Here is a 27,568-nt window from a genome sequence, read left to right as displayed (position 1 = left end):
AAAGAAATAATACTGAAAGCAGCAAAAGATAAGAAACATCACATTCAGTGGAGGCACAATATAGATTTCAGCAGATTTCTCAGCAGAAATCTTTTAGGCCAGAAGAGAGTAGAATTATATATTAATAGTGCTGAAGGAGTAAAAAGAAATGGCCAACCAAGAATACTTTACCAAATAAAGCTATGTTTCAGAAATGAGAAAGAAATAAAAACTTTCCCAGACAAACAAAAGCTAAGAGCATACATCACCACTAGGCATGTTTTATAGGAATTGCTAAAAGTAGTTATTTAAGGTGAGTTGAAAGGCTACTAATGAATAATTAAAATAACATTTTAAAATTTAAAAAAATCTCAATGGTATAAGTAGTATGTGGTCATACTCAGAATTCTCTAATATTGTAAGAGTGATGTGTAAAGCAACTTTATCTCTACTAGGAGAATTAAAAGACAAAACTATTAAAAATAATTTCAGCAACAATAAATTGCTAAGAAACACAAATTACAAAAATGAATGTAAATTTTGACATTAAATTAATAAAAAGTATGTGTGGGGGTGTGAAAGTGTACAGTCTTTGTATGGAATGAAAAGCAACTTGTTACCAGATTAAAGTAGTCTGTTACAGGATATTTTCTGGTAATCACTTAGCAAAGACCCATAGTAGTTGCACAAAATATACAAAGAAATTGTTCAAAACATACCGCCACAGAAAACCATAAAACCATAAATAAAGACAGAAAGAGAAGAAGAAGAAAATGAACATATAAAATAATCAAAAGAAAAATTTAAAAATGCCAGCAACAAGTTCTTACATACCAGTAATTACCTTAAGTGTAAATGGATTAAATTCTTCAATAAAAAGACATAGATTGGCTGAATGGATTAAAAAACAAGATCCAACCATATTTTCTTATAAGAGACTCACTTTACCAGTACAGGTGCACGTAGATTAAAAGTGAAATGATTGGAAAAAAGTATTTCACACAAATGGAAACCAAGAGAATAAGAGTAGTTAGACAAAATAGACTTTAAGTCAAATGTTATTTTAAAAAGGCAAAAAAGGTTATTATGTAATAATAAAAGTATTAATTCACCAAGAAGAGATAACAATTGTATATATATATGCACCCAACATCTGAGAACATAAATATATAAAGCAATTATTAAATTATCTAAAGAAAGAGGTAGACTACAATACTATAATAATAGGGGACCTCAATACTCCATTTTTAAAAATAGAGCATCTAGACAGAAAATCAATAAGGGAACATGGACTTGAATTATACTTTAGATCACATGTACCTGATAGAAATATCTAGAATATTCTACTCAACAGCAACAGGATTCATATTCTTCTCAAGTGCATATGGAACGTTCTCCAGGATAGATGACATATTATGTCACAAAACAAATCTTAACAAATTTAAGAGAACTGAAATCATATCAAGTGGTTTTTCAGAGCACGACGATATAAAATTAGAAATCAATAATAGGAAAAAATCTAGGAAAATACACAAGCATCTGGAAATTGGACAACATGCTCCTAAATAACCAACATGTCATAGTGTAAATCAAAAAGGAAAAGGAAATTTAAAAATACCTTGAGACAAATTAAAATGGAAACACAACATGCCAAACCTATGGAATGGAGCAAAGGCAGTCCTAAGTTGATGAATATCCCAATTTCCCTAATTTGATCAATATACAATTTATAGATGTATCAAAACACAGTGCACCCCATGAATATGTATAATTCTGTCTCTATGATTAATGAAAATAAAATAAATATTTTAAAAGAGGAAGTGGAGATTGCAACAGCGTAGAGAACATTATGCTAAGTGAAATAAGCCAAGCAAAGAAAGACAAATACTGCATGATCTCACTTATAGGTGGATAAAGTGGACCTTATGAAGTCCACAAATATATACAGTGAACTCATAAAGTTGAACTCACAGAAATAGAGTAGAATGATGGTAACCAGAGGATGAGCATGGAAGCTGAAAGAAATGGGGAGCTGATGACCAAACAGTACAAAGTTTCAGATAGATAGGAGGTAAGGTTTTGGGATCTATTGCACATAAGAGCGATTATACTTAATAGTAATGTACGGTACATTTCAAAGACAGATGGTCTCCAACTTGCAATGGTTCAAGTTATGATTTTTCAATTTTACATGAGTTTATTGCCTTTTAGCCTTATAATATTTTTGACTTAGATAACTTGATGAGTTAGATGGACATAACCCCATCAAAAGCTGAGGAGCATCTGTAATAGAGGACATTTTAAATGTTTCACCATAAAGAAGATAGATAAATAAGATGATTAATATATTAATTAGTTTGACCTAGACATTATACATTGTATACATATATCAAGACATCATATTGATTACCTTAAATGCATAAAATTATGATTTGTCAACCAAAAATACTATTAATAGCAAAAATGTACAGTATATCTTTTTGTCCATCAGAAAACTTTAACATAAAAACCATTGTATACAAACTGCTATCACAACACCATCCATAGAACCTTATGACAAAAAGAGATAGCAGACAGTGAAGGAAAACTGGAGGGGAAGGAATTCAGATTCCTGACTTATTTATTCATTCATAATCATTCTTGACGCCTGTAAGAGCACATGGACAGAGGGCAAATCAAGATGCAGACAGAAGTGAGCAGGCCTTGAAGTTTCCACTGAGAGGACCAGAATCAGAGCAAAGTAGGTCTCTCCAACATTACACACACACACACACCCCCTCATCCCATCATCTGGAGAAAGACAAGCGTAGTTAGGAATTGATCAAAAGGTTACTGAAATTATTATCCAAGAACAACTTCAAGCAGACCAGGGAAATCTATGAGAAGGCAGTCTTGGTCATCAGTACTCATGAAAGAAAAGTGGCATGATGCCTTTCTGTCAAATATAAAAGGTATGTGGGGAATAAAGAAAGCACTGACATTTGAAAGAATTAATTAAGAACTAACGTGCTTTTATAGATCTATGGAGTAGAGACAAGGTGATCTTTTGAGGCTGAGTTTAAGAGATTCGCAACATCTGATCTTTCTTCAAAAACTATCTTGGGTATACATAACATGCCTAAGGTCCTGCAGATGGCACCCTACAACTCTTAAGCAGGTCTGATTATCTTTTTCTCCAGATGTGACAGGACACTTGCTGAGATCCCACCACAGCCCATTGCCAGGACCTAGATTCCCACAGTTAGAAGAAATCTATGAGCTTCCTGGGAAGGAGGTTGAGTATGCATCCACGGAGACTCAGGCCCTTCATAGAAAGGAAGCTTAGAGGTGAAATGTGATTCTGGATTACTATGCCTTCTAGCTTATCCATGTCATTGTCCCAACTGACATGGAAACCGTGATTCGTCTATACCATGAAATACTACTGAGCAATAAACAAGAATAAGTTATTGATACAAACAACAACTTGGATGAATCTGGGTGCTTGTGTTTAAGATATTCCAATGGAAAGGATGCCTGCCTGTGAGGTGGGTTCTCCTGAAGCTTGTTTTTGACCATGCAATAAACTCCTTCCCGTGGTGGTAGATGTAGTGTTGAGGAACAAAGTCACAACCATGGCATCAGATTTTGGACTGAGGGACAGGTTAAGAATGTCAGCCCAAAATACAAATGGAAACCTCCATTCTTGGACATGACCAACCAGCCACTGAGTCTAGAATTTCATCTAAATCCACGCTAACGTCTGAACAAACCTAAATGAATTTTCACTCAGACCATCCAACGGGGTCTCATTGTGCCTAAAACAGATCTTACACTGGAAGGGATTGTGGGAAAAAAAAACAAAAACAAAAATATGGATTCTTCAGTCTCAGAATGTTCAGCACTGACAGCCTAATTTTTACTTCATCAGGCTGGAGCTGAGACCATGCTGTGTTGGAAGCCTGTGTTGGGAAGATGGCATTTCTCTCATTCAGTCCTGCATCCTCTGGCACAGATTACAATTACAGTGCACGTTAGAAACAAACACAGAAGACAATCCACATCTCACAGAGTAAATAAGGTCTAATTTGGATTATATGAAAACTACCCAATATATTAACCATGAGCTGTAACAATACTGATGGTTAAATCAGAAGCAATGTCTCACAGGCAGTTTTGAATGATACCTTAAAATCATGTGATCTGGGTCTAATATAGTGTTTCCCACATCTGCAGAGCATCTTTAATAAAATATATTCTATCAAGATTTATAGGCAATTTTAGCAAAAACAGTGAAAACTGTAACACATGCAGTAGTGAGCTGTAGTACCTTCCAATCCTTTTATAATGGACATCAAATAATAGGAATGGGGATTACTCAGAAAACCATAGGCCTGAAAAATGTCACCTCAATGAAGAAGGGGTCAAATTGCTACTGCTTCTACTTCTTGTTCAGTTAATAGTGTGTTTGCTATTAAATAAGAAAGAGCTCTTAGTTGGAACTCAGTTACAAGTAATTTGTGCCAGACTAATAGTTTTATCTACAATTTGTTATTTTATACAAAATAGCTTTAAATGATTGTTTAATTCCTGATGTGAAAGATGGTAATTTGGCAAGAATAATATTACTTCTGTGACAATAAAAAATCACTGGCTAAAGATTCTAAAACATTTTTGTTTTTGCTATATTCATCTCTCTATGGGTACAATTATATATCTCTACTGTGCCATATGAATATAATTTTTTCTTTTACACATTTTGACTAAATGTTTCAACATAAAAATTAAGATATAAAAGAAGAGCTTATGCTTTTGACTATGATTCTATAGTGAATTACCACTCCTTCTGAAAATAATTAGACAAGCTGAGTAAATACAAACAAATATGAAAATAAATTGACTTTTCCTAACGAAAAGTTGCAGAGCTAGCTAGGACTTGTAGAACCAATATCCCAGATAGGGGGAAACCACACAGAAATGAATTGACCTTGTACAAGCCATATTTGCTCTCAAGGCATTTGTCAAGGCAACCAGAATACGTATTTCTCATGTCCTGGTGAAAAGGGATACAGATAAAAGTATGTGCCACACCAAGGCATTTGTTAAAATCTTATTGTTTGCAGAAAGAAGTAAAACGCTTATCAGCAAGCTGCTGAAAATTAGGGCAGAGTATTCAGCAATCTCACACACACAAGTGAGAAGATAAAATTTATTATTCTGGACTCTGCAGGAAGAAAAGGCCTTATTAAAGAGTCAAGGCCCACAGGCCCCACGGGTCCTACAACATAGGAACAGGGTCATACAAGGAGTACGTAGAGTCTTGTAAAATCTTAAAATTAGTCTCCAGTCATTCCAGCCTGTGATTGGATTAGATGATTTACTCTTATCCTATTTGCCTTCCAGTAGATAGGATGTATACTCTCTAAAGGAGGGTAACAAAACTTCTACTATTCTTGATATACATTTTTCACTTTTAAAAAAAAGTATGATACATTTTAATTTAAAAATTCTCAATAAACAGAGCAGCACAGAACCTGTTATTGGAGTTATCAGCCTTAGACTTTCAACTAAATGTGATATTCAAGAATATTCAGAAATTAGATGAGAAATTGTAAAAATTTTATGAGATCTAAAATATAAGAAAATAAATCAAATGGAAACACTAGAAGTGGAAATTTCAATAAGTGAAATTATTAATTCAATAAATTAGTTTAAGAGGATGGAGTAAGGTGATGGAATAGAAGCCGATACCATTCATATTCCTAACACCAAATTTTAACAACTATCTGCACACAAAAAAGTACTATCACAAGACACAAAAATCAGGTGAGCAATCACAGTACCTAGTTTTAATGTTATATCATTGAAAGAGGCATTGAGGAGGGTCTGAGAGACAGTGTTAATTGCTGATACCACCCCTCCCCTATCCTATGTCAGTGGCCATACAGTGAGGAAAGTGCGCATTTGGAGGAGGGACAGCACAGTGATGGGCGGACATTACTTTGAACTCAGTGCTGCCCCGTAATAGTAGACAGTAAGCCTTGCTGGACTCAACAAGTGCCTGCGCACAGAGGGAGCATTTGGACTAGACCTAGCCAGATGGGAATTGCCTATCCCAGTGGTCAGAACTCAAGTTTCTGGGCAAGCCTTGCCATCATGGGCCAAAGTGCTCTGGGGTCCTAGGTAAATGTGAAAGGCAGTTCAGAATGCAAGGACTACAATTCCTAGTGCCAGGCTGGACTCAGAACCAGAGCACTAAGGTGACATGTGACCTGGGGAGACACCAGCTGAGGCAGTTAAAGGAGAGCTTACGCCATCCTCCCCCAACCCAAGGCAGTGCAACTTACAGGAACAAAAGTGTTCCCCTTCCTTCTTCTTAGGGGGTGGAGAGTAAAGAGTAAAAAGGACTCTGTCTTGTATCGTGGATACCCACGCAGTCACAGTAGGAGACGGTACTGGGCAGAAGCATTCAAGGCCCTAGCTCCGGATAACATTTCTAGACACACTCTGGGCCAAAAGGAAATCCATTGCTTTTATGAAACAACCCAGTTCTGGCAAGATTCATCACCTGCTGTCTAAAGAGCTCTTGGGCACTGAATAACCAGCAACAATCCCCGGGGAGTACACGATGGGCCTTGGGCCCTGAGACATGCTGGCTTCAGATGTGACCCAGAAGATTCCCAGCAATGGTGGCTATTATAAAAGACTTCCGTTTGAGAAAAGCAGAGGGAAAAGTAAGGGGAATTTTTCTTGCTCTTTAGGTACCAGCTTGAACACAGTGGGGCAGAGCAATGAGCAGGCACTTGGGTTCCTTGAGTCCAGGCCTGGGCTCCTAGCATTTCTCGGCCTGTCCTGGGCCAGAAAGGAACCTGCTACCTTGAAGGGTGAGTCCCAGGCTGTGCAGCATTTACCACAAGCTGTCTGAAGAGCTCTTGGGCATTAAGTGAACATTATCAGTGGCCTGCAGAACTCCACCATGGACCAGTGGTGGTGATGCCCACCACATGAAGCTCCTCTGCCTGTGAAAAGGGAAAGGAAGAGTACGAAGGACTTTATATGTGGTCTGACTTTCACCTCAGCTGCAGTAGAATGGAACGTCAGGCAAATTTCTAAGACCTTTGACTCTAATCCCTGACTTTCAGAAACCATCTCTGGAGTCACTGAGAGCCTAGGGAATCTCACTGCCCTGGAGAAAAGAACACAAACCTGGCCTGCTGATTGTGGAGGCCTAGAACTTTGAGTGAACATAGGTGGTAGCCAGGTGGCAGTTACAGCAGGCCTTGGGCAAGACCCAGTGCTGTGCTGGCTTCAGGTCTGATCCAACACAGTCCAGTGCTGCTGGCCACAGAAGTGCCTGCATAACCATACCCTCAGTTCCAGCTGGGTCAGTCCAGAAAGAGAAAGACTCTTTTTGTTCAGCAGAAAGTAAAGAAAAGAATAACAGTCTCTTCCTGGTAATCCAGAGAATCATTCCAGATCTTATTAAAGACCACCAAGGCAGGTCCTCTACAAGTCTGCAAAAATCTCAGTGATATTGGGCTTGTGGCCCAAGTCCCTGTGAATAGCTGGAAAGCCTTCTCAAGAAGGATAGGCAAAAACAAGTCTGGACTGTGAAGACTACAATAAACACCTAACTGTTCAATGGCCAGACAGCAAAGAACACCTATAAGCATCAGGAATATCCAGGAAAATATATGACTTCAACAAATGAAATAAATAAGTCACTGGGAACCAATCTTGGAGAAACAGAGACATGAGACCTTTCATACAGAGAACTCAAAATAGCTGTTTTGAGGAAACTCAAAGAAATTCCAGATAGCATAGGGAAGGAATTCAGAATCCAATCATATAAATTTAACAAAGAGATTGAAATAATTGAAAAGAATCAAGCAGAAATTCTAGAGTTACAAAATGTAATTCACATGTTGAAGAATGAATCAGAGTAACTTAATAGCAGAATTAATCAAGCAGAAAAATTGGTGAGGTTAAAGACAGGCTATTTGAAAATACACAGTCAGAAGAGACAAAAGAAAAATAATAAAAAAATGAAGTATGCCTATAAGATGTAAAAAATAGCCTCAAAAGGGTATATCTAATAGATATTGGTCTTAAGAGAGGCAGAGAAAGAGATACAGATAGAAAGTATATTCAAAGGGATAATATCCAAGAATTTCCCAACCCTAGAGAAAAATATCAACATTCAAATAAAAGAAGGTTATAGAACACCAAGCAGATTTAAACCAAAGACAACTACCTCAAAACATTTAATATCGAATTCCCAAAGGTCAAGGATGAAGCAATTATCCTAAAAGCAGCAAGAGAAAAGAAACAAATAACATACATGTGAGTCCCAGTACATCTGGCAGCAGACTTTTCAGTGAAAACCTTATAGACAAAGAGAGAGTGGCATGACATATTTACAGTGCTGAATGAAAAATAAAATTATCATAGAATAGTATATCCAGCAAGACTATCCTTCAAATATGAAGGATAAGGAAACACTTTCCCAGACAAACAAAAGTTGAGGGATTTCATCAACACCAGACCTGTCCTACAAGAAATGTTAAAGAAAGTTCTTCATTCTAAAAGAAAAGCATGTTAATGAGTAAGGAAAAAAACCATCTAAAGGTAAAAAAATCACTGGTAATAGTAAGCACACAGTAAAACGCAGAATACAATAACACTGCAATTGTGATATGTAAAAGTCTTTCTAAGTAGAAACACTAAATAATGAAACACTCAAAAATAATAACTATGACAAATTTACAAGACATAGACAGTATAATATGACATAAAGGGAAATAACAGAAAGTTAAAAAACAGAGGAATAAAGCTAAGTGTAGAGTTTTTATTAATTTTCCTTTTGTGTGTTTGTTTATGCAATCATTATTAAGTTGTCATCAATTTAAAATACTAGATTATAAGATAATATTTGCAAGCCTCACAATAACTTCAAATTGAAAATCACACAACAGATACCCTGAAAATACAAACCAAAAACTTAAATCATAACACCACAGAAAACTACCTTCATGGAAAGAAGACAGTAAAAAAGGAAGAGAAGATCATAAAACAATTAGAAAACAAATAACAAAATTGTAGGTGTAAGTCTCCCATCCAAGTATTAACCAAGCCTGACCCTGTTTAGCTTCCAAATCAGATGAGATTGGGGTGCCTTCAGGGTCACATGGCTGTAGAGTTAAGCGTCTATTTATCAATAACAACCTTGAATGTAAATGGAATAAGTTTTCCGATCAAAAGACACAGAATGGCTAAATGGATAAAAAAATAAAACCCCATGATCTATTGCCTGTAAGAAACACACTCTTAAAAAGATACACATAGACTGAAAATAAGGGATGGAAAAAGATATTACATGCCAATGGAAATTTTAAAAAAGCAAGCAGGAGTAGTTATATGTATATCTAACAAAATAGATTTCAAGACAAAAACTGTAAGAAGAGATAAACAAGGTCATTATATAATATTAAAGGAGTCAATCTAGCAACAGGATATAATATATGCACCTAATTCTAGAGTACCCAGATAGAAAAAGCATATGTTATTAGAGCTAAAGGAGAGATAGACCTCAATACAATCAAGCTGGAGACTTCAACACCCGACTTTTAGCACCAGATAGTCCTCCCAGATAGAATATCAACAAAGAAACACTGGACTTAACCTGTGCTATAGGACAAATAGGCTTAATAGATATTTATAGAGCACTTTATCCAAAATCTGCAGAATACACATTCCTTGCTTCAGCCCATGGATCATTCTCAGGAACAGGCCATAAGTTAAGTCACAAAACAAGTCTTTAAACATTCAAAAAATTGAAGTAATATCAAGCATCTTCTTTCATCACAATGGAATAAAACTACAAATCAATAACAGGAAGAATTTTGGAAACTATTCAAACACATGGAAATTAAATAATATGCTCCTGAATGACCAGTGCATCAATAAAGAAATTAAGAAGGAAATTGAAAGATATCTTGAGACAAATTACAATGGAAACACAATATACCAAAACATACGGGATACAGCAAAAGCAGTACTAAGAGGAAAGTTTATAGCTCCAAGTGCCTATATCAAAAAGAATAAAAACTTCAGATAAATGACTTAAGGATGCTTCTTATAGAACTAGAAAAGAAATAGCAAACTAAACCCAAAATTAGCAGAAAAAAATGAATAATAAAGATCAGAGAATATAAATGAAATTTAAATTAAGAAAAAAAATACAGAAGATCAATGAAACAAGAAGTTTGTTTTTTGAAAAGATATACAAAACTGACAAACCTCTGGCCTGACTAACAGAGAAGATACAAATAAATAACATTTAGAAATGGAAGAGAAGACATTACAGTTGATATTGCAGAAATCTCAAGGGTCATCAGTGGCTGTTATGAACAACTACATGCCAATAAATTGTAAAATCTAGAAGAAATGGACAAATTTCTGGACACATGCAACCCACCAAAATTGAACCATGAACAAATCCAAAAACTGAACATATCAATAATAAGTAATGAGATAAAAGCTGTAATAATAAAGTCTTGCAGTTAAAAAAAAAAAAAAAAAAAAAAAAAAAAAAGTCCAGGATTTGATGACTTCGCTGTTGAATTCTATCAAACATTTAAAGAAGAACTAATACCCATACTCCTCAGACTATTCCAAAAAACTGAGGCGGGAATACCTCCAAACTCATTCTACAAGGCTAGTATTACCCTGATACCAAGACCAGACAAAGAAACATTTAAAAAAAGAAAACTGCAGGCCAATATATCTGATGAATATTGAGACAAAAATCCCCAACAAAATATGAGCAAACTGAATTAAATGATACATTAGAAAGGTAATTTATCATGACCATACTGGATTTATCCCTGCAATGCAAGGATGGTTCGACATACACAAATCAATCAGTGTGATACATCATATCAACTAAAGGGTTAAACCATACTAAAGGGTAAAAAACCTATAATCACTTCAATTGATTCTTAAAAAGTATTTGATAAAATTCAACATACTTCATGATAAAAACTCAAAAAACTGCATATAGAAGCAATATGCCTCCACATAATAAAAGCAATATTTGACAAACAGACATCTAGTATCATAGAAATGGGGAAGAATTGAAAGTGTTTCTACTAAGATCTGGAACATGACAAGGATGCCCACTTTCATAGCTGTTATTCAACATAGTACCTAAAGATTCCACCCTAAAACTATTAGAATTGATACACAAATTCAATAAACTTGCAGGATACAAAATTAATGTACAAAAATCAGTAGTATTTCTATATGCCAACACTGAACAATCGGACAAAGAAATAAAAAAGTAATCCCATTTACAGTAGCCACACATAAAAATAAATACCTATGAAATAATCAGGGACGTGAAAGATCTCTACATTTAAGACTATAAAACACTGATGAAAGAAATTACAGAGGACACCAAAAATGGACAGATATTTCATTTTCATGGATTGGAAGAATCAATACTGTTAAAATGTTCATACTACTCAAAGAAATCTACAGATTCAATGCAATCTCTTTCAAAATACCAATGACATTCTTCACAGAAACTGAAAAAATATTCTAAAATGTATATGCAACCACAAAGACCCAGAATTGCCAAAGCTATCCTAAGCAAAAAGAACAGAACTGGAGGAATCATGTTACTGACTTTGAATTATACTATAATGCTATAGTAACCAAAACAACATGATAGTGGCATAAAAGCAGACACTTAAACAAATGGAATAGAATAGACATCCCAGTAACAAATCTACACACCCCCAGTGAACTAATTTCCAACAAAGGTACCAAAAACACACACTGGAGAAAGGACAGTCTTTTCAATAATGATATTGGGAAACTGCATATCCATATGCAGAGTAATGAAACTAGATCTTTATCTCTCATCATATACAAAAATCAAATCAAAGTGGCTTAAAAATTTAAATCTGAGACCTCAAACTATAAAACCACTTCAAGAAAACATTGGAGAAACTCTTCAGATTATTGATCTGGGAAAAAATGTTTTGAGTAATACCCCACAAGCACAGACAACCAAAGCAGAAATGGACATATGGGATCACATCAAGTTAAAAAGCTTCTGCACAGCAAAGGAAGCAATCAACAAAGTAAAGAGGCGACCCACAGAATGGGAGAAAGTATCTTCAAACTACCCATCTGACAAGGGTTCAATAACTAGGATATATAAGAAGTTCAAACAACTCTATAGGTAAAAATCTAATAATCTGATAAAAAATGGGCAAAAGATTTGAATAGATATTTCTCAGAAGAAGACATACAAATGGAAAACAGGCATATGAAAAGGTGCCCAACATTATTGACCATCAGAGAAATGTAAATCAAAACTACAATGAGATATCACCTCACCCGGTTAAAATGGCTTCTATTCAAAAGACAGATAATAACAAATGCTAGAGAGGATATGGAGAAAAGGGAACCATCATACATTGTTGGTGGGAATGTACATTAGTATGATCACAATGAACAACAGTTTGGAGATTACTCAAAAACGTATAAATGGAGCTGCTGTATGATCCAGCAATTCCAGCAATCCCACTGCAGGGTATCTCAGTATATCGAAGAAATATCTACACTCCTATGTTTGTTTTAGTGCTTTTCACTATAGTCAAAATTTGTAAGCAACCTAAGCGTCTGTCAACAGATGAATGGATAAAGAAAATGAGGTACATATAAACAATGAAGTACTATTCAGCTATAAAAAAGCATGTTGTTATTTGCAACAACATGGATGGAACTGGAGGTCGTTATGTTAAGTGAATGCATGGAAAGACAGCACAGAAAGACAAGTATTACATCGTCTCACTTATTTGTGGGATATAAAAATCAAAACAATTGAACACATGGAGATAAAGAGTAGAAGGATGGTTACCAGAGGCTGGTGTGGGTAGTGGTGGTTGAGAGGGAGTGTGGACAATGAGCACAAAAAATAGTTTGAAAGAATAAATAGTATGTAGTATTTGATATCACAACAGGGTGACTAAAGTCAAACTAATTTAATTTTACATTTAAAAATAACTAAAAGGGCATAAATGAATGGTTTGTAACATAAAAGATAAATGGTCAAGTGAACAGATACCCCATTTTCCATGGTGTGATTATTACTGACTGCATTCTGGCATCAAAATATCTCATGTACCCCATAAATACATACACCTACTATGTACCCAAAAAATTAAAAATAAAAAAATATGCAAAATGCATAAATAAATCAGTTTAACTACAGATAGGACATGGTGAAAAAAAGATGATTCATAAATGGGAAGAGAGAGCTGTAAATAAAATATACAGATTACAATCCAGAGGACAAAAATAAATGGAAAAAGCATGAAAAGAAAAAGTAAAGTTTACTAGAACACGACATAGTGTAAAAAGCTATATACATCTTTATTTGGAGGTCTTAAGAAGGGAAAAAATGAAGGTCAAAGCTATATCTAAAGAGATAGTGACTAAAATTTTTCTAAAAGTAATGAAAGACAGGAAGCCATGCTTTAAAAATGGTCCAAATGTCAAACAGTAGAAATAAAAGGACACCATCTAGACACATAATTGGATGACTGCTGATAATAAAAAAGTAAGAGAAAGCATAAAAACAAGAAAAAGAAAACACACATTAACCTGAAAGAGCATCATCAGACTCACAGCTGACTTCTCAACAGAAATGGTGGAAGTTGAAAGTCAATTTAACAGCATTTTGAAAGTACTGAAATAAAATGAATTTTCAACCTAGAATACTCTAGCTAATGAAAGAAACTTTAAAAGTGAGGTTAAAACAAAAATATTTCAATCCCACAGAAATAAAAAATTCATTGGCAACATACACTGAAACGTACACTAAAGAGAACTCTTAATCTGTCAAGATACATGTTGGTACTAGAAGGAATAGATGTCATCTAAAAACATATGATCTCCGTAATTATAATAAAAACTAAAATAGAAAATGAAACATAGTAATCATTATTTCTGGAAAAATAAAAAATCATCTATCCAGCTCAGGCTCCCCACCCCTGCCCCCATGCACATGTGTTGGTACATAGAAATTATATATTTTAAAAGATAAACATACCATCCTCCAATTTATTTTAACTTACTTTAGGGTAAGAAGTAAAGACAAAAATAGCTCATCAAACATAGGGATAAATATTTTGCATTGTTTTGTCTTACACTTATATTTCTGGCAACTAGCAAACACTTTCAAAATACCATGCTGCTAAGAGTTTAGAAAAATGAACTGAAAGTATTTATTGCATGAATTAAAATTAAAATGTTAAACTGTTTATAAAATGAACTATTAACTATGATTAACAACATCAGTAATATATCAAGTATTTTGCTATTTTAGACAGGACATTTGAAAATATTTGTATGGTGAATATTTTTAATATTTTTCCTTAGGATCATATTGGGCACTCATTTTAGTGTAAAACATTCAACCCCACCACCAACCATGTAATGATATTAACTTCATAATGCCCTAGAGAGAATAATAGATCATTTTTCTGAAGCACAATAGACTAAATTCAATGTGCCTTTTCCTGTACACAAAGGAACAATGTAATAACCTGAAATCTCCTTTCTTTAAATATTTTTGTTTAAGCCTTTCTTCATATAAAATTTTCTTAAATAGACTAGGAAGAAATGTCTATGTCCAACCTATGGAGAAGAAAGAAAACAGTAATGGGATTTCATCAGAAGGCATAATTTAATCAAGGTTGTAATTTCGTTTCACCATGAAAACATGATCTTACCACAATTTTATAAATGTTCATAAATATGCATGTTCACCATATGCACCACCTACATATGGAAGCACCCTGCTATGGTTGAGGCAGCAGGGAATGTGAATTCATATACGGCAGTTCCTCTGTCATAAGCCTCCAATCCATGAGGGAGTAGCCTTAGTCTCAGGTCCAATTAGACAATTGAAAATTCCCATTTGTAGGACTGATGGAGTGCTAGCAGCGTATAGTATTGAAGAAACAAAGGGTATGTGAAACCCTTTGAGCAGTCGCTGTCTTCGGTTTACTTACGTATCTATTTCATTATATTTAAAATAATCCAGATAAATTTCAGGCAGACCCTGAAACCCTTCTAAAATCAGTTGAATTCCAGTGTATTTTATGAGTAGTTAGAGAGTCTCATTGATCACATTAAATATTTGACAATAATCCTTTTATATATCAAAGATGAAAAGATCTCATTTTGACTCTCAAAACCAGAAGCATTATAAGAAAGTAGATTATCTTTTAAAAAAGCTTCATTTAGATACACTGAAATGAATTAGGTTATATGCTTCAGCTATACTAGGTTATTCAAAAATTGATCATTCCAAGTGCTCAGTTTGTTTACTTTTTCTCAACTGGGTTGTATATTTACTTTGTAGATATTTACATTTTTAAAAAATCAGAGGCTAAAATGTTACAATTTAAAAACAGATCTTCTGTATTTGATGTTGGCAATAATTATTGCCATTAATTATTAATCTTTAAAAAGGTAATTTTCACTATTTAATTATGTACCATATTTCAATTACAGCAGTGCAGTAAGTGGTAAAAAATATGCTTAAGCAAGTTCTGCTTTAAGTTCTGGTTTTAGTGGTTCATTGCTAAATACAATAGAATGCAAAGCAGTTCTTATTCTTCAGGTTAAAATTGTTGACATTTTTATTTGATGGAAAAACATTTATCATAAATACTATAATGAAACGTTATTTATTAAAGCTTCTTTTATTCACAAAAGGGCAAAATCATTTGCTGGTTCACTTTGTTCCAAGAACGTGCTGGAGTGCTAAATGAAAATGTGCAGTTCAGCTCCAAGTAGCTTGCACATTACAAATCAAAATGTTAAGCTGTGAGGTTAAAATGAACCAGATAAGCAAATAACACTTTCCCTGATGCCAACATCTCTTTTTATACAGCACATGCAGAGGGACATATCTTTAAATGTTCTTTCTCCTTTATTTTAGAGGCTCTCAGATGCTTAGACGTAGGCACTCTAATTATTTGGCATGATAACCCTCAGAAAGGAAAAAATTCTGGCACTGTTGGTAGTCCTAGGAATGCAGGTTCCAATAATGGTTTTTGTAAAAAAGATGATTGTATCTAGTCCAGTCCCTTTTTTGTTTTCAAGATTAAAGGCCATGAGAAAGGTAATCTATTTCTAGGTTTTCAATAGACTTAGCAGTAGACAGAGGAGTCCATGAGAAAACACTAACAATGGGCCCTGAGAACTCCTAGATTTCTCTAAAATTGATCTGACCTTCTAGAATCTCTTAAGCCAAGGTCTCTACTGTCTCAAGAGAAAGGGGTAGGGTGGTGAGAATCCAGGTCATTATATCCCTCACTACAAAAGGTTTGCTTCATTGGTTCCATGTGGGATAGGGCAACATGTCCTAGGGTAACACCAAAAATCCAACCAGACTTTGGAAAACAACTTACCTTTTAAAATACATAGCCTGTGAACAGTAATTTGGTAATATCTATGTATAAAAGGAAAACACTGTTTTTAATAGTGTCAATAATGCTATTTAAATTTAACAACGGATTTACAGTCAAAAAACTTAAGTCCTACTCTTATAGAAAACAATAATTAGTGGCAAAAAGGATGTATTTAGATTTATTCCACCATGGCCCAAAGTTTTTGTTTTGTTCTGTTTTATCTTTTAAATGTCAAGTATAGACTCTACTCATTGTAATATAATTTATGTTATTTATTTAGTGAGTTCACAGTTGCCATGGGAAAGGATCAAGAGAAAATAAGGTTGCCAAATATGTTTTAGATAATATAGAATGCTGGAGTATGACAAGAGGCTTATAAACAAACTTCTCTTAAAATATTAAAGAAAAAGGAAAATATGTCTTATTCATCTCTGTATCCTCAGCATCTAGCAGAGTGACTGTTAAGGCCTCAGTAAAGTATGTGCTTGTGTGTGTGTATGTGTGCATGTGTGTAGACAGAGAAATGCACAGTCATGCATCACATAACAACATTTTGGTGAACAAAGAACTGTGTATATGATGGTGGGCCCATAAGATTATAACACTGTATTTCTACTGTACTTTTTCTATGTTTAAATACACAAATATCTACCATTGTATATTTACAATTACCCACAGTATTTACTACAGTAGCATGCTACACAGGTTTGTAGCCTAGGAGAAATAGGCTATTCCATATAGCCTAGGTATGTAGTAAGCTCTGCCATCTAGGTTTGTGTAAGTACACTCCGTGATGGTCGTGCAATGATAAAATTGCCTAATGATGCCTTTCTCAGGACATATTTGATGTATGACTGTATGATCATATAGAAAGATTTAGGAGGCCTACTTAGAAACATACTTTTAAATAAGATTGCTTCCAAGTCATTCATTGCAAATCTAACCATTTTATAGGGACACTGATATATTCACAAACAAATCCTGTGGTCCTTTATGGGTTACTCTATACTATTCAATAATAATTTGTGTTTCACACTCAGAAGCATATATATGTATGTTGTATACACATATAAATTATATTCCTGTACATATTGGGCTCTAGATAAAATTAAAGAAGACCCAACTCTGCTTGTCAAACTGCAAGTACCACAAAGGAATATTCATTTAAAGTGAGACCTCAATGTGATTCAGGGCATGCAGCTTCACTCTACCTTAGAATGAAAGGGATCTTTACATAAAAAGATACTCATGCTGTCATAAATGGCGAAGATGATTGTACATAAATCATGATAGATTCTCTGTTATTCACTTCATGTACACTATGTCTGTTGTGTCATCCCTCCATTGTATTTTTAGGGGTTCATATTGGTGTATGATCAGCTACTTGAATGAACAGTGTATTAAATTAAAGAGGTTGAGTACAGCAACTGACAACAGACCAATTCAATCATTTATGCATTCATTTATTTCACTCATCTATTCAAAAAGCACGTAGTCAGTGCTATTATACTACTTCTGTGAAAATAAAAATTACAATGTATTATGAACTATGATCCTGGTATGCAAATTGTGTTATTTCTCCACTATCATTTAGAGATGAAATGCATTAAAAATATAGCAGAGTATCTGAACACTTTTCATAATCTTGATTTGTAAAAACTCTATTGTCAATGAAGTAGATTGAAAAAAATTTTTAAAAATCCCTCATGCCACACACAATGGGACATCATGTACTGTCAAGTCTTTGAAATGCATTCTCAACTTACTTTCCAAATATCCTCACTCCAAAGAAGTCTCTGGCTTTCTTTAGTTCAGTAAGCATTCCTGAGAAATACTTGTATCTGTCCTCTTTCAACTCTAACTACTCCTCTCATAGTGTAATGGAACAAAAGCCCTTCTTTAAGAATTCTGGCACGGTACCACTTAAACTGAAACACATTAATAACTGGTTATATAAATCCTATAAAAATGAGCGTTATAGAGTGAGTAGTTGACCGAAAGTTAAGTTTATTGAATAATGGTGAGTAAATTATTTTTGTAACATAAGAAATAATATGGTACTCATTATATTGTATAAGTACAACATTATCACGACTGGCATCATTATATAAATATACGCTAAAAATTTAGCCAAGCGCAGCATTATGAAAGTATAAAATACATTAATTATGTCAATTATGAAGCATGGTATTTATGGCACTCTAATTCAGTTACAAACTCACACAGTTTTGAAAATCCTCTGGTTTCCTTAAAAAAGTTTACTGTTGGTAGAGGAGACAGACCTCTACCAACCTGCAAGACAGAATATAGCAAGCTGTTTGCTTGTATTTATACCTGGGACATCTGGAGAAATGAAGGAAACTTTAAAGGAGACGGTCATACTGGATTTAACTAGACACTAACCAGGCTTTAGTGTCTGAAGAACATTTTTTACAGAAACAAAAAGGTAGAAGTTATTCTAGACAGAGGGAACTTTGCCAGAAAATGTAACATAAATGAAAAGCGTATGCATGTGCCATTCATCTATTGATTCAATTATTCATTTATTAATATTCAACAAATATCTACTGAATGGATAATATTTAAGTAATAATTTTTGTAATGGTATTACATTTTGTAAAGAAATTATTCCTTCAACCTCAATGTCAATAGGTTTTGGACACAATCCTGTCAGCGCAAATGCATATATATGCTTAGTAAGTATCATGACAAATTTGTTAAGATTTGGCACCAGCTAATCGACGTCTTTTGGGATGCATGAATGAGAGCTCCTCTCAAATACCAAGGGACACTACAATAATTAGAAAATTAAAATTTCAGATAAAACTAAAACAAATACACTTGTCTAGAAATTTTACATAACAGTGATAAGATGTAGTATAAACCTAACATGTCTTAGCATGACCTTTTTTTAATAAAGACATTTTATTACCAGCTTACAAATGTTCAAAAGTTTGGAATGATAACTTTTTGTTTATAAATTATAAGCTCATGAATAGTTCTAAAAAAATATAATCTTGAACTTTGTTCATAAAATCAAACTTTTTTTCTTTTTACATGTACTAGATGCATATTTAAGAATAAGAAAGGAAGTCATTTTGAGATCATCTTGCTTAAGACAAGTAGCTTACCTCTTGCTCTGCTTCAAAACTGATAGAATTTTAACAGACTACTGTTTCAAATTCTATCCCCATTATGGGGACAGTTGTTTATGTTCCGATGCTATGTTTTTAAAATTCAAGAAATAAATAACTGAAAAAAATGAATTTATGAAACTTATTAAAAGATTATTGATTGTATCTTAGAAATCACAGGAATTAAGTAAAAAGAGTGTAGACTTTACTCTCAGGTAGATGTACTCTCACCTGATAGTGAAGGGATTTGATATACTTCAAATTCTGCCTTCCCACAAAGCAGTTTTGTGATTTTCATAAATTTCATCTTTCTCGGATTGTTAAAATGTGATAATACTTCAGTTTCAAGGTAGATGTTAAGATAACAATGAAAAATAGCTTTCTTTTTCAAAGTTTCTTGCGTAGCGCCAAGTGTACATTAAATTCTCATAAATATTGGCCCATTTTCTCTCTTTTCTTTTTTCACAATAGGTCCTGTTTCAGGTAAATTTCAACTGTTGATAGTATTTGTTTGACATAATTACTCATGGTGACTTTTTCGACATATTTCAAAATCTAACAGCAAACTACAGACAGAATATAATTAATGAGTATCTGATTCGTTTCATTTCACTGTCATTTCTCAAAAAGAATGCAATGTGCTAGATAAAGCTATCAAGGCACAGTTTTAAATTAATGTTTTAATTAACATCTCTAATTTTATATGTAACACTGTGTCCATGTGTCATCTAGTGTCTCTCAAGAAGTCATTATGACACTGCTGTATTTCTAAAAAGACAGACAAAACATACATTAATATTAATAGGATATTACATACAGTTTAGTTACAATAGTAGATCAAGTTCTGAAACTATTTCTTTCTTATCCTATTAAAATTAAACAACTTTCAGGAGGGTCATTTAGATTTTTTAAACATTTAGATACATCACTTAATTTGCTAAATAGTTCATGAAACTACATGGTTTTGAATTAATACATTTTCAATGCGCTTGCCTTTAATTTTCAGTTTCCCAAATAAACAGTGTCTTTCCCTAAATGTATTTTTTGCATCATAAAGTTATTTCGGTAATACTAATGTTCTCAAAAATTAGGTCTATATTTGTGCTGATTAAAAAGACACAGTCATATTATATTCCCGATCAAAATATTCTCAAATCTCTTAAAATATTGAGGTGTCAATGCCTCTGGAAGGGTTAGAAATAGAAAACATGAGGAGTAAGATAGTTCTAAATCAACTATTCATTATAACTAGATAGAAACAAATTCCCAATTAAATTTGGGTTGAATCGAACCAGTTTTAATATTTTTTTGGGGGGGGAGTATAGGGTATAATTAGGTGAAAAGGCAAAGTTTTTATTTTGAGCTGTCTCCTCTCAAACTCATTTTTAATGAGAACCAAATAATCATGGTGGGGTTTCCATAGGCATTAAAGAGGTCAATAACACTGGTTTCAAATAAGTCCAGACAATCCAATTTCTAAAGTCAAAGTGCACATTAGAATTTGATTTCATAAACTATATGGCAATGATGGTTTTGGAAAAATGAAAATTTAATAGTTTATTGTATTTTCCCTTTACCTGACATTATTTTCAAAAATACAACCATCATATTTTCATAAAATAGTCAGTTCCTAATTTTATAGTTCTAGCTACTGCTTAGTATTTCTCATAAATCTATCTTTACTTATATATCTATATTAACTTTAAGCACTGATAGTTACAATATTTACTATTGAACCAATGTGTGCATATTTTTATTTTTCTTCCAATACATGCATAGATCAGAAAAGAGAAATTATTTCAGTTTTCAGCTGCTAAATATAATGCTGATTATCTGAACTGCCATAAATAATCCTGGCAATTAAACATACAGGTATAAAAATATAACAGACTATTTCAAAAAATATACATTTAAAAGTATTTTTAATTCAGTGGGGTTAAAATCAGTGCATCTTAAAGGGGGTTATTATATTTCAATGCAAACGTAATTATGTTTTTCACAGGGTACACTGATAGCATTTGACTAGATGATCAGATATGTTTATTACCTTGAAATCATAAAAGAAAAATTAAAAATAATGATTGTCATCATTTCTATCTTTCATCTACAGTTAGGAAACAGCAATTTTTCTAAGCTGAGTTATTACAGTGAAGTTTTTAATAACATCTAGTTCACGAAAGTATTGATAGACACAGCCATCCAAATATTGAAAAATGGCCAATCTAACTTCCAGATTCCTTACCAATTAAAATGATGTAATAGTTTATAAACATAAGTTGTTATTTTTTAGTATTTATTTATTTGGTTTCCTAAATGAGGATGTTGAAACAGGTAACTTTTTAGTCCTATAGATGGCTGTAGTTCTCCATGGAGAGTAAGTTAGAAAGTTAGTTTGAAATGTGTGTATAGAATAAGACATTAAAATTTCCTCTAATGAGAAAGAATAAAATGATTGCTTCTGTTACTTCTTAATACAAAGTATGAATTGATTAAGGTTATTTTATATGAAAAGTTATTTGGCCTCTTACTGGTTGAATAACTAAAATAGCTATAAAATTCATATAGAACTTCAACTCTGTCATGGCCTTATTTATGCATTTTTATCTTGACCTTTTGGAAATAAATGCAACAGAAAAATAAATTATATAACAATTACAAGATTTTAAAGATTATAAGTAATGAAAATCTAGTCCAACTCATATATCTTTCAGAATGACCAGTAAGCAAGTAAATTGAAATTGATCTTATTGCTTTTTTTTCCCTTAAACATTTAAGGAGGATATTTGATGGACAATAGTGTCCAGGTGAATAAAAGTAGGCGTTATAAATGTAATTTTAAATAGCAAACCCAACACAATGATGAAGATTTCAACATTTTAACATCTCCGCCCACTCTTACTCTCAATGTCTAATTTAGAGTTTTACCAAAAAAAACCCCAAAACCAAAAATACCCTCCAGTAAACCTTTTTGTTAAAGAATTGGTAATATTCTTGGTGTTGTGATTATGTACTATGAAAGGAAAGGCAGAAATTATATGAGCCCTGAGAGGCAGTATTTTATTAAAACTGAAAAAGTTTTACAAGTCTGTCTTTTTTTTTTTTTTTTTTTTTTTAATTAAACAACTAAAGCTTCCTTCTGTCTCCTCCTACTCCTTTGGCTTGGAGCTTACTCCTTAAGCAACTTGCTGCATTTTATAGCTATGGAATTTCACTGGGAAGGACCTCCCTAAGAAGCCATGTGAACAGGGATACACCATAGTGGATACACCATAGTGAATGCAGGCAGACAAGATAAGAGAACCCTTTCCTCAGCTCTCCTAAACCCTCGATGCCTTTCCAGTATACTCTTGTCTCCAGTCACAAAAGGCAGCTGAGTTCACAGCTGGAACAACAAGTTGTGCAGTGAATCCCAGTGATTTCACCAAGTAGCAAACCGGGTCATGGGCTTCATTGGCTTCATTGGAATCTCGGTTGCCAGGCGAACTAGGAATCACTAGCCTGGGTCGGGCAACACGGATAAAAGTGTTTCTGTTTCTTGACAGAGAATGAAAATGACGCAGAATGTAATCGATCGGTAGAATATTGATCACTTTACTTCCTTCGTGCCCCCACTTTAAGTGCCGGAGAGCTAAGGCCTCACTTATATGCACCCAGGTGCCCCCGAGATCTCCATTTTCCCCAAATGCATAAAAGGCTAACAGCGGCCACATTCCCCAGCACCACGGCGTGGCTACAGCGCCTTTGTTTACCATATAAGTCACACCAGGGGTTCACTCCTCGCCCTCTCCCCTGCTTTAAAGCCGAGTGCAGTGGAAGACGGAGAAGCACCCCCAAACTCCTGCTCAGCCCGAGTCAAGCACCAAAAGCTTCACAGATTTTTTTTCCTGAGCCTTGAAGAGAAACCATACAGCCAGAACGTTTTGAACTCGTAACCCCCCAGGGATGTCCGCCTCCCAGAAGAGAGCCGGCTTCCCAGGCAGCTTAGAAAACTTAACCGAGATCCCAGAAAGAAGGCGAGGTGTAGCTCCGGGCGAACGGAGCTCCGAGGCGACATCCTCTTTACCTGCAAAGTTGCAATCTTCGGGCTGAAGTGATGGGATCCGGGGACGGACGGCGCGGGTGCCGTGCGGGGTGAGAGCACGCCCGGCAAATTCCGATGGAATTCCCTTAGTCGCTGCCGAGTTTTGGAGCATTCCAAGGAAAAGGAACGAAGCTGGAGCCCACGCAGCTGGCACCGAACTGGGCGGAGTGAGGATGCTCTGAAAGCGAAGCCATGGGAGGCGGGGGAGGGGCGGCCCGGGAAGGGGAGGTAAGCGCCAGGGGAGGAGAACCTCTCCCACCCCCGCCCTCACCGATCCCTCCGGATAAAGTTAAGAGTTCCCACGGCTGATAGCGGATGAGCCCAGAGAAAGGCACCCCGCCTTCCGTCCCTGGCGGCTGCCCGGCTCGGGGTCCGCACAGACCGCGCTGGAAAGGGATAGTCCGGGAAGATGCGCGTCCCACGCACCACACTGCTTGGAGGTGGAGGAGACCCGCGCGCTGGCAGGAGCTGATGCTCCGTCCCCAACTCGTCCCCCTCGAATAACCTCCACCCACCGGGGCCAACTGCTTGAGGTCAGCCAGTGGGCAGGGGAGCTCACTACCAGCCAGCCGTCATCCAGCCAGGTCGGTGGCGAGAATCTACCCTGTGGCCCTGGATGCAAGCCAGACACACCTCCAGTCTCAGGGCAGTCTCTGCAGGCGTGTTGGACTTCAGTGCGCTCTGACACCTAGCTTTTGAATGCCCTGCTCCTAGCCCGGTCAACAAGCACCCATGCGGCCCGCCGCCCAACTGCAAGAAAGTAGCCCCCTGCAACTCTCAAAGCTTCTCTCACTCCCGCTTCTCTGGGCGCCTGGCACCCCCTCTCCTGTCCTCAAGGTGTCAGACTTCCCTTGCAAGAGCTGGAGGATGAGGCTTGCCACTAGTGTCAACAATCGAAACAGTCGCAATGAATAAATGATGAGCCACAGCGTTCCAACCACCCCCCACCCAGTTTGGTGTTTCCAAAAGACACAGGAAATCAGCAAGTTTCCACCAAATATACCAAAACCCTAAGACGCGAGCCAGCCTAAGGGTGCAAGGTTCTGCGGCCGCAGGTAGTGTGCGTGTGTGCGAGTGTGTGTGTGTGTGTGTGTTACTGGTATCAGCTTACTGAGAGTGAGATTTCAAGATAAAGGTTATCTCTTGTGCAATCTCTTTAGTGTTCACATATGAAAATAAGATTAAAGTACAGAGAGGAATACACACACAGAAACCACACATACACGCTATTGGCAAAGTTGGCAGTAACACTTGCTGTAACTGCAACACGGTGATTCCCAGCTTGTCACTCAGAAAGGCTTCATTGGTTGTGACCCAATGACCCAGAGAAAGACAGAGTTCATGTGTAAGATAGAGAGTGGAGCCCCTGAGGAATCCTAGCTGGCAACTATACCCTCCTGGAGACTCTGTTTCTACCGGATTTCCGTTGTTTTCTGAAAGCCCTGAGATTAGCTGCTGGTCTCTGATTGTATTCCAGCAGATGCCTGATTCAGCTTCCAATTTACGCAAAAGCTTAGGAGCCACCGTTTTCTCCTGTCGCAACCACGTTGTTACACCTGGGAAGCTGTGATGTGCCGACTGCAAGGAGGACCAGTTTCTTCCCGTGGAATATTCCCAAGGAATATAAACCAACAAACTGGCATCCATATTCAGACTCTAAAGCACAAAATTAAAGAATTTCCCTTTTTATCTTCCCCTACCCACTTCAGAGTTCACATGAGTTGAGGTTTTTGTAAGTAGTTTTCACATGAGTAAAGAGGATATTACCAGAGATCACTCTGGGGTAACTGTGCATGCTGCTTTTTTTTTTTTTTTTAAGTCACTTTTCTTATTTGTTAATTTATCTTTCTCCCTGCCTAACTGCTCGTCTCTGGGTTTATTCCCAGCTCAGCTAGACCCCTATTCTAAATTTCTGAGAGCACTACCTCTAGTCCTTCCCAAAATACTAAGGTACATTGAGATAAGCCTGGTTTCTACCATGCGTCTGCAGTAAACAAAAGAGAGAACGACAAAAAGGTTTTTGCCTTCCCTGAATCTCTTTTAACTCTTTACTTCAAGAAGAATACATTGACATGTTTAAACAGTTCTTCACTTTCCTTAACATTAGATGATGGCTTTTAAAAATATGCAAAATGTATCTCTCACTAGATAAGGTAATAACATTATAATAAATTCAAGTCCACTTTCTAACAAGGGAGAGGAGATGATAAACATATATATGGAAATCTATTTTATTTAATGTAACTGTAAGTATTTTAGTGACATTTATTGACAATGTTTCTTCTCAGCCTAAAAAACAAAATTCTACATACTGTGTTTGAGTTTATATCTTTGAGATAAACCCCTGGTAGATAGAATTCCACATACTGTGATAAGTATAGGTCTTTATAATGCATATTAAAATACATGCAAGAGAAAAGCTGATCAGTGACAAACTTGTCCATTGTTTAGAAGTGATGAACTTTACTTTGCATCCTTAGCATCTGTACCAAGTTAAATGTTCCTACCCCTCTAAGGATTTGTTCTTTATAGCAAATGTTATCTCTGTCATGATGTCAGCAAAGAGATATTTTACCATTTTTTTTCTAATTTATTTTTTCCCATAAAAAGGTGCCTATGAAACTGCAATAAATACATAACAGAAAAGAACGCCAGGGAGAACATTATATATGTCAGCCATCTGAGCAGGCTGTATTCCCACAGAAAGAAGAATTTGTATTGATCACTGAGACTCCTTTTCAACAGTTTCATGTGATTATTGATTACTGGTTTCCTGACTCCTACAAAATGATTAGCAATTACAGGAAAATTATTTGAAATCTGTTTAAACAATCTGGTGAATTGCATATACTACAGTCATTAGCAATCCAAAGAGTTTATTTTTAACAATTTAAACATATGAGTTTGGCAGCATTCCACAAACCTGCACTGCACATAAAATGCAATTCATTGAAGTCAAAGAAATTTACAATAAAATGTTATATGCTATCTAGAATTTATTTTTAGTACCTTGTTAAACAAAACAAGAAAGCACTCTTGTTTCCAAATTAGCAAGAGACAAATGACCCAAGGAATGATAGCAGTAAAACAGTTTTGTGTAATGTCTATTTATAGCTAAAGTATATTGTAGAATTGGGATCACAATTGTTTTAGGAATACAATTTTCAATTTACTTCTAAAGATTATTGTTCTGTTTAGGAATTGATAATGTAACATGTATGAAGCACTTTGTTTCAAAGCTGTTGTACCTCAGACATAGAGACAAAGTCACAGAGACAAGTATTTGGAGAATTTATTCATGCACATGTGTCACCATCAGCATTTTTATGTGCCAGTAATGCATCTGTGTATGATGCTATCGTGAAGTATATGATAATGGCCTTTCTGATGCTAAGATAAATTAAGAAATAGGTTAGCATTGTCTTTGATGCCCATGTAACCTGTCTTCCACCTTTGTGACCAAGACTTTACCTCCTCCTGCACAAGGGCTTGCCCAAAGTCACTGAAGGGCTCTACCTCAGCTTAACTTTTGGATCTGGCTCCTGCCCCAGGTTTTAGAATCCACTTTTTGTCATCAGTGTAATGAGGCTCCAATCTAACCTCTATGACGGTGCTATACACACAGCTTTTACCTGCCTCTTTTTTGAAAAATTTAACATTTTCTAAGTTATCAGAATTTTATTCAAAAATGTTAATTTTAATGAATCACTACATTTTTCTATGAAATACTTCAGTATTTTTCAAGTCTTAAAAATGTAATTGTTTTTATACTGTTACTCCCTACTGGTTTACTTTTGTTGAAAGCCGTTACACAAGCATGTTTATATCTCTGATTATGTCCTCAAAATAGATTCCTAGTAACACAGCCATGTGTCATGATGCAGGGATATTTTAAAGTA

The 27,568-nt window shown here is 35.3% G+C and overlaps 1 protein-coding gene across 6 annotated transcripts in view; it reads right to left on the bottom strand.

The window, feature by feature from the left end:
* Positions 1–24,482, bottom strand: part of TRPC4 (transient receptor potential cation channel, subfamily C, member 4) — a 251,741-nt gene extending 227,259 nt beyond the window's left edge. For 5 of the 6 annotated variants that reach the window (XM_011992973.1, XM_011992975.1, XM_011992976.1 and 2 more), the window contains exon 1: positions 23,652–24,425. The gene's annotated coding sequence lies outside the window, so the exon portion shown is untranslated. Of the gene's footprint in view, positions 1–23,651 lie in introns of all 6 variants that reach the window. The other variant, XM_011992974.1, reaches the window with a different exon arrangement.
* Positions 24,483–27,568: the final 3,086 nt, after the last annotated feature.

The sequence above is a fragment of the Mandrillus leucophaeus genome, unplaced genomic scaffold (genome assembly GCF_000951045.1).
Source record: "Mandrillus leucophaeus isolate KB7577 unplaced genomic scaffold, Mleu.le_1.0 Scaffold421, whole genome shotgun sequence".
In the NCBI taxonomy this organism is placed as follows: domain Eukaryota; kingdom Metazoa; phylum Chordata; class Mammalia; order Primates; family Cercopithecidae; genus Mandrillus; species Mandrillus leucophaeus.
The sequence above is the reverse complement of the archived record's forward strand: the minus strand, read 5'-3'. Positions and strand labels throughout refer to the sequence as shown.